Here is an 18,366-nt window from a genome sequence, read left to right on the forward strand (position 1 = left end):
TCTATTGGGTGTTTTTCTCGGGGCTCTGGTGGAGCAAATTAACAATATCTATATGCTGGTTTGTTTCTTGCTCATAGCTCCGGTATGTGCTGTGTCAGTTGTTCTGAGGACTGCAAACACGGAATGTTCAGTTTGGTTAACGGTCGCCTTCACTTTCGTCGCTTCATCGCTATCTGCTGTCAGAATCTGCGAAAGATGTATTGCACCAGGGGAGTGGCGACTGTGGTGATAGTAATAGTGGGGACAGTGACCTCTGTGAGGTGTATTCCATTTTTCTCCATCTATACTTTAATTTTCCGTACACAATCATTGACCGAGTTCCTTAGCGTTGCATCGAATGAGCTGAATATTATACTTCTCCCATGTAGAAAGCGTACGAGGTAGTTGACCTCATCGTAACACCATTATTGCCACTCAGTTTAATACTGTTATTAAACACGCTAACCATCAAGCATATTATAGCGGCAAATAGAGGCCGGCAGGACTGCGAAACAAGAACGAGAATCAGAGAGCTGAAGAGGTGAAGAACCTGAGAAAGTCAATGATTCTGTTGTTCGCTCTCGCAGGTAAGTTCATATTACTGTGGTTGCCCTACGTTATACACTCCATGAACTGGCAAGCGGAAAATTACTTCTACACCGACAGATACTATAACACCCCGATATCCATCGATCAGCAATTCGGGTTCATGCTGCAGTATCTCAGTTCCTGCAGGAACATTTGCATCTATGGACTGACACGGAGGAAATTCAGAGCGGAACTGAAAAATGCAATGAAATATCTGTTTACATTACACGGGCTCTTCTGTAAATAAAAAATCAAAACTTATTTCACTTAGTTTGAATTCCCGAATAATTGTTCTAAACCAGCGCTGTCAAACTACCGGCCCGCGGGATGATTTGGGGAGAGGAAAAGTATATTCATCACCACTTATTATGTGTCTGTACGGCAGCCGTACAATAAGCGGCAGTTAACCACCCGCTGTACATAAGCACCTACCACCCTTCAGTGCAGATCACTAGGGGCCCACTGATGTCGTCAGATACAGTATAAGCACACAGAGTACTCAGGTAAATAACACCTGTAGCAAGGCTGAGACTGTTTGCTGCTGTGGTTCTAAATGCTTTCCAAGAAAAGAAAAGTTGACATCGAAGGTCGGATATTCAACGATAATTGGAAAGATCGTTTTCTTCTCCTGTGAGGTCAACGCCAAATCTATATGTCTGATATGCTCGCAAAACGCTGTGGCAAACGAGTACAATATCAAACGACACTATGAGACGTCACACGGAGAAAAACTTTACAAGTACGCAGGACGACTCAGAACGCAAAAGGTAAACGAGTTTAAAGCAACTCTAAAAAAAAAACAGCAATCAGTGTTCACAAAAAGTCGAGAGACTCATGATAACACTGTCAAGGGCAGCTATATTACTGCCAAAAAATAGCTACTGCGTCGAAGCCAAACTCAGAGGACGAATTCATTAAAGCATGAATGCTGACGGCGGCTGAGCTGGTGTGCCCTGAGAAGGGACAGGCTTTTGGTAATATCAGCTTGTCAAAAAATACTCTGGCAGAGGGAATCTGGGACCTTGCAGGAGATTTGAACAATCAACTAAAAGACAAAGTGAAGTCATTTATTGCATTCTCTATTGCAATTGATGAGAGCACCGACGTGACTGATGTAGCTCAACTGGGAATATTTATTCGTGGCGTTGATGCATCTTTGACCGTCACCGAGGAGTTTGTGAAGATGGTGCGCATGACAAACACCACAACAGCGAACGACGTTTTCTCCAGCCTCGCCGACGCCTTGAACAGACTGTGGGTTGACTGGAGTCACGCTGTCAACGTGGCAACAGATGGCGCACCGTCCATGGTCGGGAGAAAGGCAGGTTTTGTTGCGAAACTCGGAGAGAAAATTCAGACAGAGAATCCAAAGCAGGAATTCTAGAATGTTCATTGTGTTATTTACCAAGAGGCGTTATGTAGCAGGAGCCTGAAAATGGACAATGTCATGGATGTAGTAATCAAAACTGTTAATTGTATTAGAGCCAAAGGACTCAACCATCGGCAATTTGACACTCGTTTGTCCGAAAGTAATATTGGACACGGCCTGCTCTACCACGCTAAAGCCGCTGGTTGAGCAGAGGGGTTGCGCTCAAACGTTTCTTTTCAATTACGTGCGGAAACTGGACTATTCATGAACAAGAAAGGGGAGCCAGTGGCAGAGTTGGATGACCCAGACTGGCTTCATGATCTTGCACTTTTGGTGGATATAACAGAGCACGTAAATGTGCTTAATGTTAACATGCAAGGCCGCAACAAACATGTTACGGAATACGACGACAGCATTCGTGCCATTCAAATTAAATTATGCCGGTGGGAGATGCAACTGTCCCGGAGCAACACAGCTCATTTCCCCTCTTTGCAGTCTGTCCGTGTCGCTCATGGGAAGAATGACAACACGACAGGTCCAAGGACAAAATATCACGGCTGAAAAGTGTGTTTCAAATCGTTTCCAAGTCTTCACTCAGCTTGAGAAGGAATTCTCAATATTTTGCTCGCCGTTTGCCGTCAACGCAGCATCAGATATGCTGGAGGAAATCAAAATGGAACTAATTGAAATTCAGTGTTACTCGGCTTTGAAATATTAATTTGAGACTATGGGCCTGGACTCATTCTATCAATATCTGGGACCGATGTACCTCAAGCTGACAGACTTTGCCTCAAAGATCCTTTGCATGTTCGGGACAACGTATCTCTGTGAGCTGGCGTTCTCCATAATGAACATTTACAAATCCAATCTGCGCTCGCAGCTGACATAGAGATATCTAAATGACATTATGAAAATCACAACTGCCCAGAAACTGGTCTCTGATGTTAACAGGCTGGTTAAAGCCATGTGATGTCAGGTGCCTGGAAGCAGCAAGTGAAAAATAAGTGACACAGTTCGATGCACTGCGACATGTAAGCAAAATGCGTTATGTAATTTTAAGTGTCATAATATTGTGATTCATTCATTTTCTGACTATTTTATTATTGTAAATGTGATCACTTCAATAAGAATTAAAGGCTAACGGTGTTCATTGTCTGAGTTTGGTTTCTGCAAGCAATCTATTAAAAAATAGGTGCAGCTGTGTAGCCTACATTTACAATTTGTTTCGATAGGTCTACATTTGTTTCTGCTAATGTTCGATTTCAAATGGTCTACTAATGGAAAGGGTTTGGCTTCCAAAACAAGCTTAGAGAAAGTTGCATCTTTTTTTTCTGTATCTCATCAAACTTTCTTGTAGCCTACGACTGAAAGTTAAAACCAATCATTAAAAATAATTCTTGCTAGGCAATCTTCTTCATAAGAAACGAAATGAGTAAAGTGAAACAATTTGTATGTATAGCAGAGACTGAGACACATGAGCGTTGGGTTGAAAAATCGAAGGCAATGAAAGCTGTGGGAGCACACACGCGTGCACATCTGATCCGTCCCACATGAAGTCGGAATTTGCCCAATCCAGCCCGTGACCGAAAATGATTTTGACGCCCTTGATTTTGATGATGAAATAGATGGATTTGTTGCCAAAGTTTGCGAAAGATATGAAGATTGGTGGAGGAGCAAGTAGGTTGAGGAATCAGGTAGGATGCCGAAGCACTTAGGCGGATTAGGAGAAAGGACAAGGAATTGGCACATGAAATATAATCTTTGACAATGCATTGTCATGCATTTTGGTAGTGGTGATAAATGTGCAGAATATTTTCTAAAAGGGGAGAAAATCCGAAAAACCTGAGAGGCAAAGGGGCATTGGAGTCATCGTGCGCAACACCCTAAAGTTTAACTTGAGGTTGAGATGGTGGTGATGAAGGCAAATGTAATGTGAGCATTTATTTCAGAGGTCTAGAATACAAGAGCAGGGATGGGATACTACGGCCTCACCTTCAGTATTGTGCACAGTTTTGTGCTCCTCATCACAGAAGCGATATGCTGGCATTGGAGAGGGTCCAGAGGAGGTCCATAATGATGATTCCAGGAATGAAAAGGTTATCATATGAACAACATTTGATAACTCTGGGCCTGTACTCACTGGAACTGAGAAGGATGAGGGACGATCTCATTAAAACCTTTAGAATGTTGAAATGCCGAGAAAGAGTAGATATGAAAAGGATGTTTCCCATGCTGGGAGTGTCCAGGACAAGAGGGCACAGACTCAGGTAGATGGATGTGAAGGCAAAACAGAGATGTAGAGAAATTCCCTTAGCCAGAGGGAGGTGAATTTGTGCATTTTTTGCCACGTGTAGCTGTGGAGGCCAGGTCGTTGGATGTATTTAAGGGAGAGATTGATAGGCTCTTGATTGGACATGGCATCGAAGCTGATAGGGAAAATGTTTGATAATGCGTTTGAACAGGAGAAAGAAAGGATCAGAAATAATTTAATGTTGTAGCAGACTCTATTGGCCAAGTGGCCTAGTTCGGCTCCTATGTCTTATATTTTGATGGTCTTCTCTTAGCAGAAAGGCAGCATGGGTTACAAAGGGTAAATCATGTTTCACTAATATGTTGCAGGTCTATGAAGAGGGAAATAAAATTTATGATTATAATTAAAGAGGTGATATCATTTACTTAGGCTTCAGAAGGATTTTGAGAAGGTACCACAGAAGTGGTTAATATTCAAATTACAGGAGGTAGGGAATCAGGGTATTGGATGCGAATATGTTCAGAATTGGCTCAAAAACAGAAAGGAAAGGTTTATGGCGAGAGGATCATTTTCACACCCGGAGGGTGTTAAAAGTGGGGTTCCACAAGAATCCGTTTAGAGGCTGCTGCTGTTTTTTATTTACATTGCTGATTTGGATAAGCACAGAACTAATAAACTAGTTGAGTTTGCAGATGACACAAAATTAGAGAGATGAGCTAATAACATTCAGGCAGCAGAATCAATACAGGTAGATGGAAACAAAATCCTGATGTGGGCAGATAAACGACAAGTGAAATGTTATGTAAGTAAATGTAAAATATAGGAAATAGAAGTATTAGATATAAATATACAATGGGGGTTTTGAGTAAAAAAAAAGTGCATTGTATGAGAAGAATCTCAGTCTTCTGGAAGACATCACTATCAACATCTAGGCAATGCACTGAAGCAATTAGGAAGACTGATGTAATTTTGGGCTACATAATGCGCTCAGAGGAGTTCAGAACTAGAACGGCTCCTTAACCTGTTTCATGCACTTGCGAGCCCACAACTTGAGAACTGTGTGCAATTCTGATCTGCATATTTTGTAAGGGAAGTGAAGGCACTGGAAAGAGATCGGAGAAGAGCGACTACTCTAATTGCAGGACTGCAGGGTGTGAGCTATGCAGAAAGATTGAGAGAATTAAATCTGTTTGGCCTAAGTTGACATATGATGAGAGGAGATATGATCGAAGTGTTCAGAAACATTAAGGGTAGAGGTAATTAGGATGCCAACTGCTACTTGAAAATTAATACATCCAGAACGAAACGTGGAGACTGGTTAAAGGGAGATTTCAGACTAACATCAAAAAGCAATTCTTTACAGAGTAATTTGACAGATCCACAATGAACTCAACACTTTCACACAGAAGCGTAGACTGAAAGGTACAGAATGAACCATGCTCTCACACTGTAGCATAGACTGACAGGTACAGAAAGAATGGACCTATGGTCAGGCTGCTTTCAACTCTAATATATTTTCAACATGTAATAGACAAGTTGCGGTCAACCTGATTACTGAGGCTCTGGAAAGACATACAAGACATGGAGAAGCAATCATAAGGTTACTGTCCAGGACAACTGAGTCATGCAAAAATATTATAACAATTGTATTCACGCCTGGAAAGTAGCAGATGCAGAGTGGCTGGACATTTAGTTTTTACTCAAAAAATATTGGATCTTAACTTTGATCATTTATAAAATTAGAAGGGCATTTTTCTTCAACTTTGAAGACATTACTGCAAACAGAATTCAGAACTTTATTAGATCTTTATTATAATCCAACATTTTCTTCTTAACTAACTTACTTACTAACTAAATAAATATTCAATTAACACACACAAAATGCTGGTGGAACGCAGCAGGCCAGGCAACATCTATAGGGAGAAGCACTGTCGACGTTTCAGTCAATATTCAAATTGTGTTATAGTTATAGAGCATCAAACATAGGAGCACAGATAGGCCATTTGGCCTATTAACTCAGCTCTGCAATTATAATTTTAAAGGAAAACTTTGGCTCATCTTCATTCGTGGAATTGGATGATAGCACCAGAAAATTTCGTGTTTGCATCTGACATATGTGAGATGATGAATAAGATTAAACAAGTGCATTCCTATTGAAATTCATTTTTACCGTGGAGTGTGAAAGGATTTGTCATTTCTGTGACTAGTCCTAGTATAGGAGATATCATAGGTCACTAATCGTTTCAGAATACTCCAGAGCAAAATATTAATGCAGTAAATTCGATAATGGCCAAACTTCTTTTTCAGCTCTGAGTAAATGTATACTTGCTATTACTGCCTTTTGAGATTTCTCCTGGATTGTCTAGTAAAATTGTTCAGACTGTAATGTTATTCCTGAATTTTGAGCATGACTTCATCAAGTGTCTTGTTATAGACTAAATTAACCAGAGAACAAGGTCTGCAGAAGCGGAGATCAGTTTGAAGGCTGGAGGCAAGGTCTGACATTTATAAGCAGTCCAAATGATATATTCTGTCATGATTATTCATTTGTTTTTTAATTTTAAGATCAGAGTTTATTAGAAAATGAAAAGCATTTGATGGCAAAATTGTTCCCGTTTTAAAGTCAGCCAAAGGCTCATTAATTACTAACAAATTGGCAGAGGTTCTTTCAAACAATATTGCGTTCTGAAACAAAAGGTTTTCTCCAAATTCAGTTTCAGAGATGAGCACCATATTTTAGATATATATTTTGATCGATCGATCTATCTATAGCTTTGCAGAGAGGTTTTACTTCCAAGGTTATGAAGACTGGGGAAGTGGCAGGTGCCACAACAACGCCAGGAAGGAAACATTTGTTACAAACAAGAAAAAAATCTGCGGATGCCAGAAATCCAAGCAGTATACACACAGCGCTGGACGAACTGAGCAGGGCAGACCCCATCCATGGAAAAAGAGCACAGTCAACGTTTCGAGCCAAGACCCATCAACTCACGAAAAAGAACACATTCTCTGAATCAGAATCGGGGACTCAGCCTACAGCTTTCGGACATGTAAGACTCCGTTGCTTACTGTCTGCCTTTAATCTCTCCCTTTTCCGATTTAAACTTTGAAATTTCAGCTTTATTCAGTCGAATTTCAACAACAATAGTTATGGCTACTTCGAAGACCACCAGTCGAAATCCGGACCCGTCTAATGGGATATCTAAGAAGACCAACGAGTACGCGGAAGAAACCCCTTGGGTCAAGAAATTAGAATCTCGAATCAGCAGTATCTGCACTGAAGTAGCCCAATTAAAAGGAAAATTTGAAGAAAAATTGACTCTTTGAACGTCGATCTTAAATAAGTCAATCTGAATGCGGCTGATCTCTCTTCTCGGTTGGAAAAGGCTCAGAAAGCAATCGTGGATTTGGAAGCTCAATCACGTCGGAATAATATTCGAATTGCTGGATTAAAAGAAAAATCAGAATCTGCCGACACATTGGACTATCTTGCTAAAATGCTTCAGTCTTTATTTCCGGAGGTTTGTTCGCTACTCCTGGAGATCGGATCGGCTCACAGAACCGGTACTTTAAAATCCTTGGATGAAGGTAAAAACAGGCATATTGCGGTGCTTTTTCTCCGTTTTAAAGATAAGGAACACATTGTTAAGCTTGCCAGAAAACAAATAATATTTTCATTTCAAGGCTCAGAAATCCGTTATTTTGATGATTTTCCACATGAAATTGCGAAACAGCACTCTGCTGTTGGTCTTTCAATGAAACTGGCTTTTCAAAAGAAGCTTTTTTCCATTACTACAGTATCCAGCGAAATTAAGGATCATTATTAAAAATTCTGGAATTCGTATTTTCCATGATCCAGCTGAAGCATTGCGTTTTATTAACTCTTTGTCTGATGAGTCCGATGGCGAATCTGAAGTTTGAAGATTAAATAACAGTTTGATGGACTCGTGGTGAAAAGTGAAGAAATTGGAAGATTTGATGGTTATAAAAGTTTTTACCTTAAAATTTATTTTTATCTCCGAAGAAGTTTGGTTTGGAGGGTTTTAACGTCCGATGATATAGCGGGAGAACTATTGACAGATCGTAGATTATTCTGAACCATTTGGACTTTTTTTTCTGTAGCATTTAAATATACCAACTTTTTTTTGTTCCATATACTTTTGTAAAGTTTATTTTAAGTAATTATCTGGATTTTCTTACGTTTTAAAGAAAGGTTGGACAATTTAAAGATGGTGATCCTTTTTCTTCTGTGCAAATATTTCAATGACGACGAATTTGAAGCCTGAAGCTAAATGACCTATAATGGTTTGAGTGCCTCGCAGTGTAAATACTGAAAAGATTGGAAGATTCGATGGTCACAGAAAGTTTTAGTTTAAAATGTGTTTTTAATTTTGAAAAAAACTGGATTGAAGAGTTTGAAACTTAGAAGATACAGTGCGAGAGCTGTTGATTGGCTGTAGTTAAGTTTGAACCATCTGGAGCTTTTTTTTTGCAGTAGTTAAATGAATCAATTTTTTTTATTCTGTATGCTTTATTGAAGATTTTTAAAAGTAATTATTTGGATTTCCTTCTGTTTTAAAGACAGATTCGACAATTTAAAGATGGGGATTGTTTTCCTTTTGTGAAAATATTACAAGAATTGTTTTGAATGTGTTTTTCTTCCCTTATCTAACATTATGAAGGTTAGTTTCACATTGAAGGTTATTTGCTTTCACAAGAAAAACACTATCCTTCCAAGTTAATTGTACTGAGATATATATTGACTGCAATGAGATTTATATTCGGTAGAGGGAGATAGAGATGACTTTTTATTTTTTTTACTCTGCTGGGTGGAGCTGCATTCGCATCTATGCTTTGCTTGGGGCTTGCATCGATTAACATCGACTTGTTTCTCGGCTTTATAGGTAGGGTGTTTTTTTTTTAATCCCCATTATGGAACCCCGGAGCATACGCTAATTATTTTTATTGTTGTTCATCTCCGCCATTTTCAATCACTTTATCCTGACATGCGTCAAACTACTTTTTTGAAGATACAAAGTCTCATGATGACATCTAAAAAGTTAAACGTTTTAACTTGGAATGTTCGCTGTTGGAATCATCCTAATAAGCGTAAGAAAACATTTAAGGTTATTAATCGATTCCAGCCTGATATAATTTTTGCTCAAGAGACGCATATCAAGTTATGTGATTAAAATCGATTTTTCAAATTTTGGAAGGGTTCTGTCTTTCATGCAAATTCCCAGGGTAAAACTACAGGTGTCTCCATTTTGATCGATTCTAATATTCTTTATTAGTCAGGAGGATATTATAGCTGATATTAATGGTAGATTTTTAATTATTAAAGGAATAATTTGAAATAAGAAAATTGTTTTGTTTAATATTTATGGACCAAATGTTCATGATCCCTCATTTTTAAAGCCGTTTTTGCTCTATTACATTATTTAAATGAATATAGGTTATTATTGGGTGGTGATTTTAATTCTTGCTTAAATCCTTTAATAGATAAGTCATCATCCAAACATCAACTTCCTAACCGTTCTCCATCAGTTATTAATTCCCGTTTAATTGATTATGGTTTAATTGAGATCTGGAGACAATGCATTCTAATGATAGAGAATATTCCACTTCCTCACATGTTCATAATAAATATTCGAGAATTGACTACTTTATAGTCGACCCTCGACTTTTATGTAATGTTCAGCAATGTGAGTATGATGCGATTCCTATTTCTGATCATGGTACTTTAAATGTTCTATTTGAATTGAAAGATGTTGTTTCTGCCAGACCATTTTGGCGTTTTCCAGAACATTCATTACAAAGTGCAGAATTTGTTAAGTTTATTGAAACTCAGATAAAAGAGGTTGTTTTTCTCTTTAATAATATAAAAAACGTCTCCAAGTTATTAATTTGAGATGCATTGAAAGCTTATTTACGTGGTCAAATTATATCGTATATAGCTAATTTGAAAAAACAAACAAGAATAGAATTTGATAAAATTTCTAAACAAATTAAAGACCTGGATAACATTAATGCAATCTCTGCAGATGTTGTCTCATTTAAAAGAAGAGTAGAACTACAATCACAGTATATCCTATTACTAACATATCCTATTGAAGGATATTTGCTTAAATTGGAAAGTCAATTTTATATCTTTGGGGATAAAAATAATAAGCTCTTAGCTTCCCAATTAAGTGCAGTTAGAGCTAAAAGACAAAATTTAAAGATTCGTAAAAACAATGGAGATATAGTAAGTAAGTATGAGGATATTAATAGTACTTTTCAAGATTTTTACTTTGACCTTTATAGGTCTCAATTTCCTGCAGATTCCTCCAAAATGGAAGCTTTTTTACATAAGATTACATTTCCGCAAATTTCTGATGAAGATCAACAGATTCTTGATGCTCTAATTACCGAGCATGGAATTCAGAAAGCTATTTTATCAATGCAATCAGGTAAAGCTCCTGGACTTGATGGTTATTCGGAGGGATTTTTCAAAAAAATTGAAAGATTACTTTCTCCGTATCTTTTGGAAATGTTTCATGAATCCTTTGAGAAGTGTAATTTACCTTCTTGTTATGAAGCATCTGTTTGCTTAATTCTTCGAAAAGCTAAAGACCCTGTTGAATGTTCATCATATAGACCTATTTCGTTATTTAATGTGGATGTAAATATTCTTTCTAAAATAATGGCTAGTCGATTGGAATATATACCAAAATCATCCCTATGGACCAGACCAGCTTTATTAATGTCCGTTACTCTTTCTCTAATGTTCGGAGATAATGAACATTATTTATTGATCATTATCTAAACAACCTGAATGTGTTATGTCTCTTGATTCAGAAAAAGCCATTCGATAGAGTATAGTGGCCATACTTGTTCAAAGTATTAGAAAAAAATGGTTTTGCTAATAATTTCAATAGATGGATTCAAATGATCTATAAGAACCCTATTGCCACGGTCATTACTAACAATTATAGGTCTGCTTTCTTTTCAGTTTCTCGTGGTAATAGACAGGGATGTCCATTAAGCTTTTTATTATTTAATCTTGTATTGGAATCATTAGCTATAACATTACGGGAGGCCAAAAACATTCATGGTATTTCTATAAATGGAACCATACATAAGTTTTCTATTTATGCAGATGATCTTTTGATTTTTATTTCGAATCTAGAGGAATCAATTTCTAATCTTTGGAAACAGTTAAAGATTTTGGAAAATTTTCAGGATATAAACAACTTGAATAAAAGTGAATTGTTTCCATTAAATGCTCCTGTTAGTACATGTAATGATATTCCTTTTAGAATTGTTAATATATTTAGATATTTAGGTATTATAATTACTAAAAAATATAAAGATCTTTATAAAGCCCATATAGTTCCTCTAGTAGACTCGATGAAATTAGTATTTTCTAGATGGAATCCACTTACTCTTTCTTTAATAGGTCGCATTCCTGCTGTGAAAATGATGGTTTTACCTACATTTTGATATATTTTGCAAAATATACCCATCTTTTTAACTAATTTTTTTTTGATCAAATTGACTCTTTTATTTCTTCCTTTATTTGGAACAATAAGAGATCAATAATTAACAAATACCATTTAGAAAAACCCAAAAAAGCTGGTGGACATACACTTTCTGATTTAAGACTATTATTGGGCGGTAAATATCAAAAAATTATGTTTTTGTTTATACTGGCTTGATAAGAGCCAAAACCACTTTGGGTTGATTTGGAATAAAATCTGTTTAAGAATTTCATTTAACTTCAATATTTGGAGCTCCATTACTTTTACAGCTCTCTAAAATTCCAAATTTAAAATTTTACCCTGTGATTAAAATATTTTTACGGATTTTGATTCAGTTCCGTATTTTTTAAAAATTTTAAACAATTTAAGTTGTCTATTTTTTTATGTCGTAACTTTTCATTTAAAACTTCAATAACCGACCCCATTTTTCTCCTATGGAAAAATAAAGGGATCCGTTTTTTTACAGGTTTATTTTATAGTGGTCGACTGATGACTTTTGAAGAGTTAATTAATAAGAACTCTCTTGTTCATACACTTTTTTTGCAATATTTTCAGGTTAGACATTTTTTACAATATTTACCTAAGTTTCGATACATACTGATTTGTTGGACACCATTTTGAAATTGAATCCCTTAGTGAAAGGTTCCTTTAGCAGAATTTATAATTTACTCTTGTTACAAAAAGAGAACCCATGACTAAAGATTAAACAGGATTTGGAGAGAGAAATTAATATGACCTTTGTGAATGAAGATTGTGCTTAAATATTGAAAAATGTAAATTCTTATTCTCTATGTGCCAATCACTGTCTAATTCAATTTAAAATTGTCCACCGTTATTATTCAAGAAAGGAGAGACGATCTAAAATATTTCCTTGTGCAGATAATTATTGTGATAGATGTAAAACTGAAGTAGCTACTTTGTCACATATGCTCTGGTCATATTCTTCATTGAAACTGTTTTGGAAATCTTTATTTTCTACGATCTCTAAAGCTTTGAAAATTAGTTAACAACCTAATAGATTAACTGTTCTCTTTGGAATAGTTCCACATCATATTCAGGATATTTCATCTTCAGATCCACATGTAAGATGTAATTTGTAAGTGTAGTTGCTCCGTGACAAAGCCCAGTCTTTTTAAAATAGATCTACCGTCCTATTTCCACCAGAGACGCTGGTGAGGTAATGCCAAATAATGTTGATGTATTTGTCTCCAGTCGCCCCAATATGTATAACAGAGACAATGATATTGAATTAAAGTGTTTGTTCTAGCAACTGTAACTAAGAAAGTTAGTGAGGTGTATAACCGTATCTCCGGAGACAGATCCTTTGTATAAATCAGGGCCGCTGTGAATGCATCAGCTGTCTGCCGGAACTGTGAATACAGGAGCAGCAGAAATCACAGATTCACACTGAAATGGTGTATCCAGTCATCCGGCGGGTAGAAGACGTTTACTATCCTTTTATTTCTGCCTTTGGAATTCCCGGTAAGCTGCAGTGTCAGCTGCTGTGGGTGGACGTTGAAGTTTAAGCCAATGTTGTGATTGATTCTGCCGCTGATTTAAACTCTCACACACCGGTCCCGGTATTCGGCATTTCAGAAATTGAATGGAAATACCTGGTAATATAAATGCTGGGATTTATGTCTAAAAACAAACCGCTGCAGGAATTCAGCGAATCTGCCGATTTCTGTGGGAGTGTGTGGGTCAGGCAGCGGTTTTTGATCAACAAGGTGATGTTCGTGTCTCTGTGCTTTTGGTCTTGTAGGGGCTGCACTGCATTTGCAAATATTTTGTTTGTCAGGACGATTACATCAATGGATTGTTTGCATTTTGATAAGAGCGTTTTTCAGAGCTAGGTGCAACAATAAACATTGACTGGTAGGAATACTTTGACAAATATGAGGAGTTCCGTGTTATAAGACGAAACTGTAGCCGATGTTTCATAAATACCTACGAAATGACTATATGCAAAGCAGAAAGAAGACGTTGCTAAGTCAGTTAATAAGATGCGGCACTTTATAGTTAACAATACTGTGAAATGTATTCTATTAGGTCTATACCTGACACCGTTATAGACATCTGACTACGGTACCGAGTTTGAATTCCTCTCCCCTGCTGCCATGTAATGGATTCAGTGGGAGGCATCATGTCTGTCTGTGAGGTTGCGTCAGACTGCGCTGCATCTGTTGGTATCAGTCAATGTTCTGTTGTAATGTCAATGAGGTGGCAAATGCCGGAATCGGAAACAAACTCGGGGAATGCTGGAAACACGAAAGACCAAGCTGCTTGAATGGAAAGAGAAACTTGTTAACATTGGTTTCAGGGAACACTTCTGAGGAGGGATACTTTGACTGTTTATCCACATATTCTGCTTTGCCTGGGTGAGTGTTTCCAGCAATTCCTCCTTTTGTACTGTCGCTGATAAGGATCGCCATGGAAGTTGATGATTGTCTAATGGAAGAATCCCGCCATCAGCGTACAGATTTATTCATTTCATCCAGACGAGACGCAGAAAGCGCCGGTAGAAAATGTTCTATCCAGTATTGAATCTGAGGAGGTGGTTACTCAGTTTTAGCTTTCTGCTGCCACATTATATTTCTATCATCATTAAGGAATCCGCATTCAGATCAAATTGACTTTCTTTTACTGTGTAAACTCCTTCTCTGCCTCCGCCAGTTCTGCGCCCTCTCTCGACCCTTCCACGGTGAAATGCAATAAAGAAGTGGAAATATATACAGAATCCCCTCAAACTGCAACATTGGCTTCTGCTCAGTATTTTCTAAACTTACTGTTCCCTGTCTCTCTTTCAGCGAACTTGGTGGCGATTGTGATCCTGTCCCGGGGAAAGTGCGGTCTCTCCAAATGTATCACTCGCTACCTGGTGGGAATGGCAGCGGCCGATCTCCTGGTCGTTAGCTCGGATCCGCTGCTGTGGTGGACTGCTCTGATTTATTTTCCGCGATCATTCTTGCGGATCACTCCTGTGTGCAGACTCGGTCTATGGTTGCTTGTAGCGAGCACGGCGACCTCAGTCTGGCTGACTGTCGCTTTCACCGTCGACAGATCTGTGGCTATTTGCTGTGAAAAGCTGAAAACAAAATATTGCACCAAGAGAACGGCGGCTGTGGTTATCGGGACAGTGAGTGTGCTGGCCTGTTTGGAGACTGTCCCCTGGGGCTTTGCATACGGGCCTAGAGAAATAATCGATGGTGTTCCCTGGGATTGTGTTCTTACACCGAGCTTCACAGACTCTCCCTCATGGGCGGCATTTGAAATGTTTCACCGCATTTTAACCCCTTGTCTCCCATTCTGTCTGATGTTGCTGCTCAATATTCAGACAGTCAGGAGGATTCTAGTGGCCAGTCGAGCCCGCTCGTGGCTCCGGGGACAGAAGAGTGGAGAGAATGACAAGGACCTGGAGATGGAGAACCGACGCAAATCCATCGTTTTGCTCTTCAGCATAACCGGCAGTTTCATACTTTTGTGGGGAACATACGTCATATTTTCTATCTACAGACGGATTTCAATGACTTTTGTTTATTCTGTCATTGATCCCCGTTACATTATACAACACACATCGATAATGCTACAGGTTCTCAGTTCCTGCACCAACACGTGTATTTATGGCCTGACTCAGAGCAAATTCCGAGAGGAACTAAAGAATGCGGTGAAATACCCGTTAAATCGGATTTTGAAATTTGTGAAACGTGAAAAATAAATGCTGTAAAGTATTACAATTCAGCTGCCTTCATGCTCCCTATTCTAGCTCCCCACTTGTGGGTAAATGGAAACAATATGTTGAACAGAGTTACAAAACAAACACGGGTAAATCTGCAGACTCTCGAAACACAAAACAGCACGCACAAAATCAGACCCTAATGAAGGCTCTGGGCCAGAGACGTCGTCTACTTCTTTTTTCCCCTCACACATTACAAATCCTCACAAATGCTGGAGGAACTCAGCAGGTCAGGCAGTATCTGTGGAAAACAGTAAATTGTCGAACCTCTTCATCAGAGTCCTGTCAACTGTTTATTCTTTTTCATTTTGCGTGTGTTGCCTTAGAGTTCCAGCTGTTACAGCTGATTCCGACAGGCATCACTGACCTCACCATCCCAAAGAAATCCCCTTTGCATCTCAGGTCCCGCCCAGTTAAATTGAAGCTTGAGGCGAAACTGTTACCCCTGTGATGCACCATCAATAACTCTCGGAGACGGAAGGCGAACGATAGGCTTTTATTAGCAGCAAAAATGACCACAACATCTTGGAGACTGAGGGAGGAGCAGTGCCTCCAATCGCTTTTAGACAGGGGTCTGTGGGAGGAGCCACAGGAGCAGTCAGCAGAGGGGCATGTCCAGACAGGTATACACATAGTTTACCACATTCAGCCTTCCCCCCCCCCCCCCGTTTTAAAAGAGAGTCACCACGGGGAGACATTTCTTACATGTATATTTACAGGTTAAGTCTATCAGGCGGTCGAGTCAGTCGCTGCGATCCACATAGCACCGGTGGTGATTGCACCTGTGACGGTGGTTGTGCTGGCTCCGGCCTGACTTGAGGTGCCAGCCCGTTAGGCGTTAGTAATCCCTCATGCCTGTGCGTGGCGCCCGGTATGGGAGTGTCGTGAGGAGTCTGTATAGGGCTTGGTGTGCGCGGTGTCCCGTGGGTATATACATCGGTGGGTACGGGGTTCATAGTCACCGTGGAGTGTTCGGGGTAGGGGTCTGGTGCTCCTGCGGGCGCCAGGTCGCTGACGGAGACCGTGTCCTCCCGCCCATCAGGTAAGACCATGTAGGCATACTGGGGTTTCGCGTGTAGTAGGTGAACCCTCTCGACTAGCGGGGAGTATTTATTGCTCCTCGTGTGTTTCCTGAGCAGCACTGGCCGTGGGGATGTCAGCTAAGCCGGTAGGGTGGTCCCAGTGGCAGACTTCCTAAGATAAGAAAATAGTCGCTCATGAGAGGTGGCATTGGTGGACGTACATAACAGGGAGCGGATAGAGTGGAGTGCCTCGGGGAGGACCTCCTGCCAGCGAGAGACCAGCAATCCTTTTGACCTAACGGCTAAGAGTGTGACCTTCCACACAGTGGCATCCTCTCTCTCCACCTGTCCATTCCCCCGGGGATTATAGTTCGTGGTCCTACTCGTAGCAATACCCCTAGCCAGCAGTTACTGGCGCAGCTCGTCACTCATAAACGAGGACCCTCTATCACTGTGGATATAGCAGGGATATCCGAACAGAGTGAAGAGCTGGCGCAGGGCTTTTATGACGGACGTGGCAGTGGTATCGGGGCATGGGACGGCAAAGGCGAAACGCGAGTACTCGTCGATTATGTTGAGAAAGTAGACATTGCGGTCGGTGGAGGGAAGGGGGCCCTTAAAATCGACACTCAGTCGCTCAAAGGGGCGCGTGGCCTTAATAAGTTGTGCCTATTCAGGACGGTAGAAGTGCGGATTGCACTCAGCGCAGACTTGACAGTCCCTGGTCACAGTCCTGATTTCCTGAAGGGATTCAGGCAGGTCCCGGGCTTTCACGAAATATTGTCGGGTGACCCCCGGGTGGAAAAGATCTGCATTGAGGGCGTATAACCAGTCGAGCTGAGCGCTGGCACACTCTTCCCCTAATAGGGCATCAGGGGGCTCATTTAGCCTTCCAGGCCGGTACAGGATTTTATAGTTGTAGGTGGAGGGTTCTATTCTACACCTCAAAATTTTATCATTTTTGATTTTGCCCCGCTGTTGGTTGCAGAACATGAACGCAATTGAGAGCTGGTCGGTCAGCATGGTGAACCTTTTGCCGGCGAGATAGTGCCTCCAGTGCCTAATAGCTTTCACTATGGCCTGGGCTCTGAGGGTGGTGGGAAGAGGGAGTTCCAACAGAGGGCGCATGCGGTCGCGGTCAGGGCCAATAACCCCGTTCTCCACGACATACCCAAGGATAGTAAGTCGGGTGGTTGCAAACACACACTTGTCCCTGTTTTAGGTAAGGTTAATAGCTTTGGCCGCTTGGAAAAATCGTTGGAGGTTGGTGTCGTGATCCTGTCAGTCGTGACCACAGATGGCGATGTTATCCAGATATGGGAACGTGGCTTTCAGATGGTACTGGTCCACCAGCTGGTCCATGTCCCTCTGGAAGACAGAGACACCATTCGTGACACCGAAGGGACACGCAGAAAGTGATAGAGCCTGCCGCCCGCCTCGAAGGCGGTGTAGGGGCGGTCCTCCAGGCGGATGGGGAGGTGATGGTAAGTGGATTTCAGGTCTCTGGTCGAGTACACGTTGTACTGAACTATCTCATTGACCAGATCTGCGATGCGGGGTAGGGGGTACGCGTCAAGCTGCATGAACCTATTGATGGTCTGGCTATAGTCCACGACCATCCTATTTTTCTGCCCGGTCCGAACAACGACCACCTGGGCACTCCAAGGACTTGTGCTTGGCTCAATGATCCCCTCCCTGAGCAGCCGCTGCACCTCCGACTTAATGAACGCCCTATCCCCCGCGCTGTACCTCCTGCTTTTAGTTGCCACAGGTTTACAGTCGGGGGTCAGGTTGGCGAACAACGGTGGGGGGTGGGGGGTCTTGAGGGTGGAGAGGCTGAAAGTGGTGTCAGTAGCGCGGCCGTTGGCATGGTGTTGGGTGGGATGTGCGTGTCGGTGGGT

Source organism: Hemitrygon akajei, chromosome 1 (assembly GCF_048418815.1).
Source record: "Hemitrygon akajei chromosome 1, sHemAka1.3, whole genome shotgun sequence".
In the NCBI taxonomy this organism is placed as follows: domain Eukaryota; kingdom Metazoa; phylum Chordata; class Chondrichthyes; order Myliobatiformes; family Dasyatidae; genus Hemitrygon; species Hemitrygon akajei.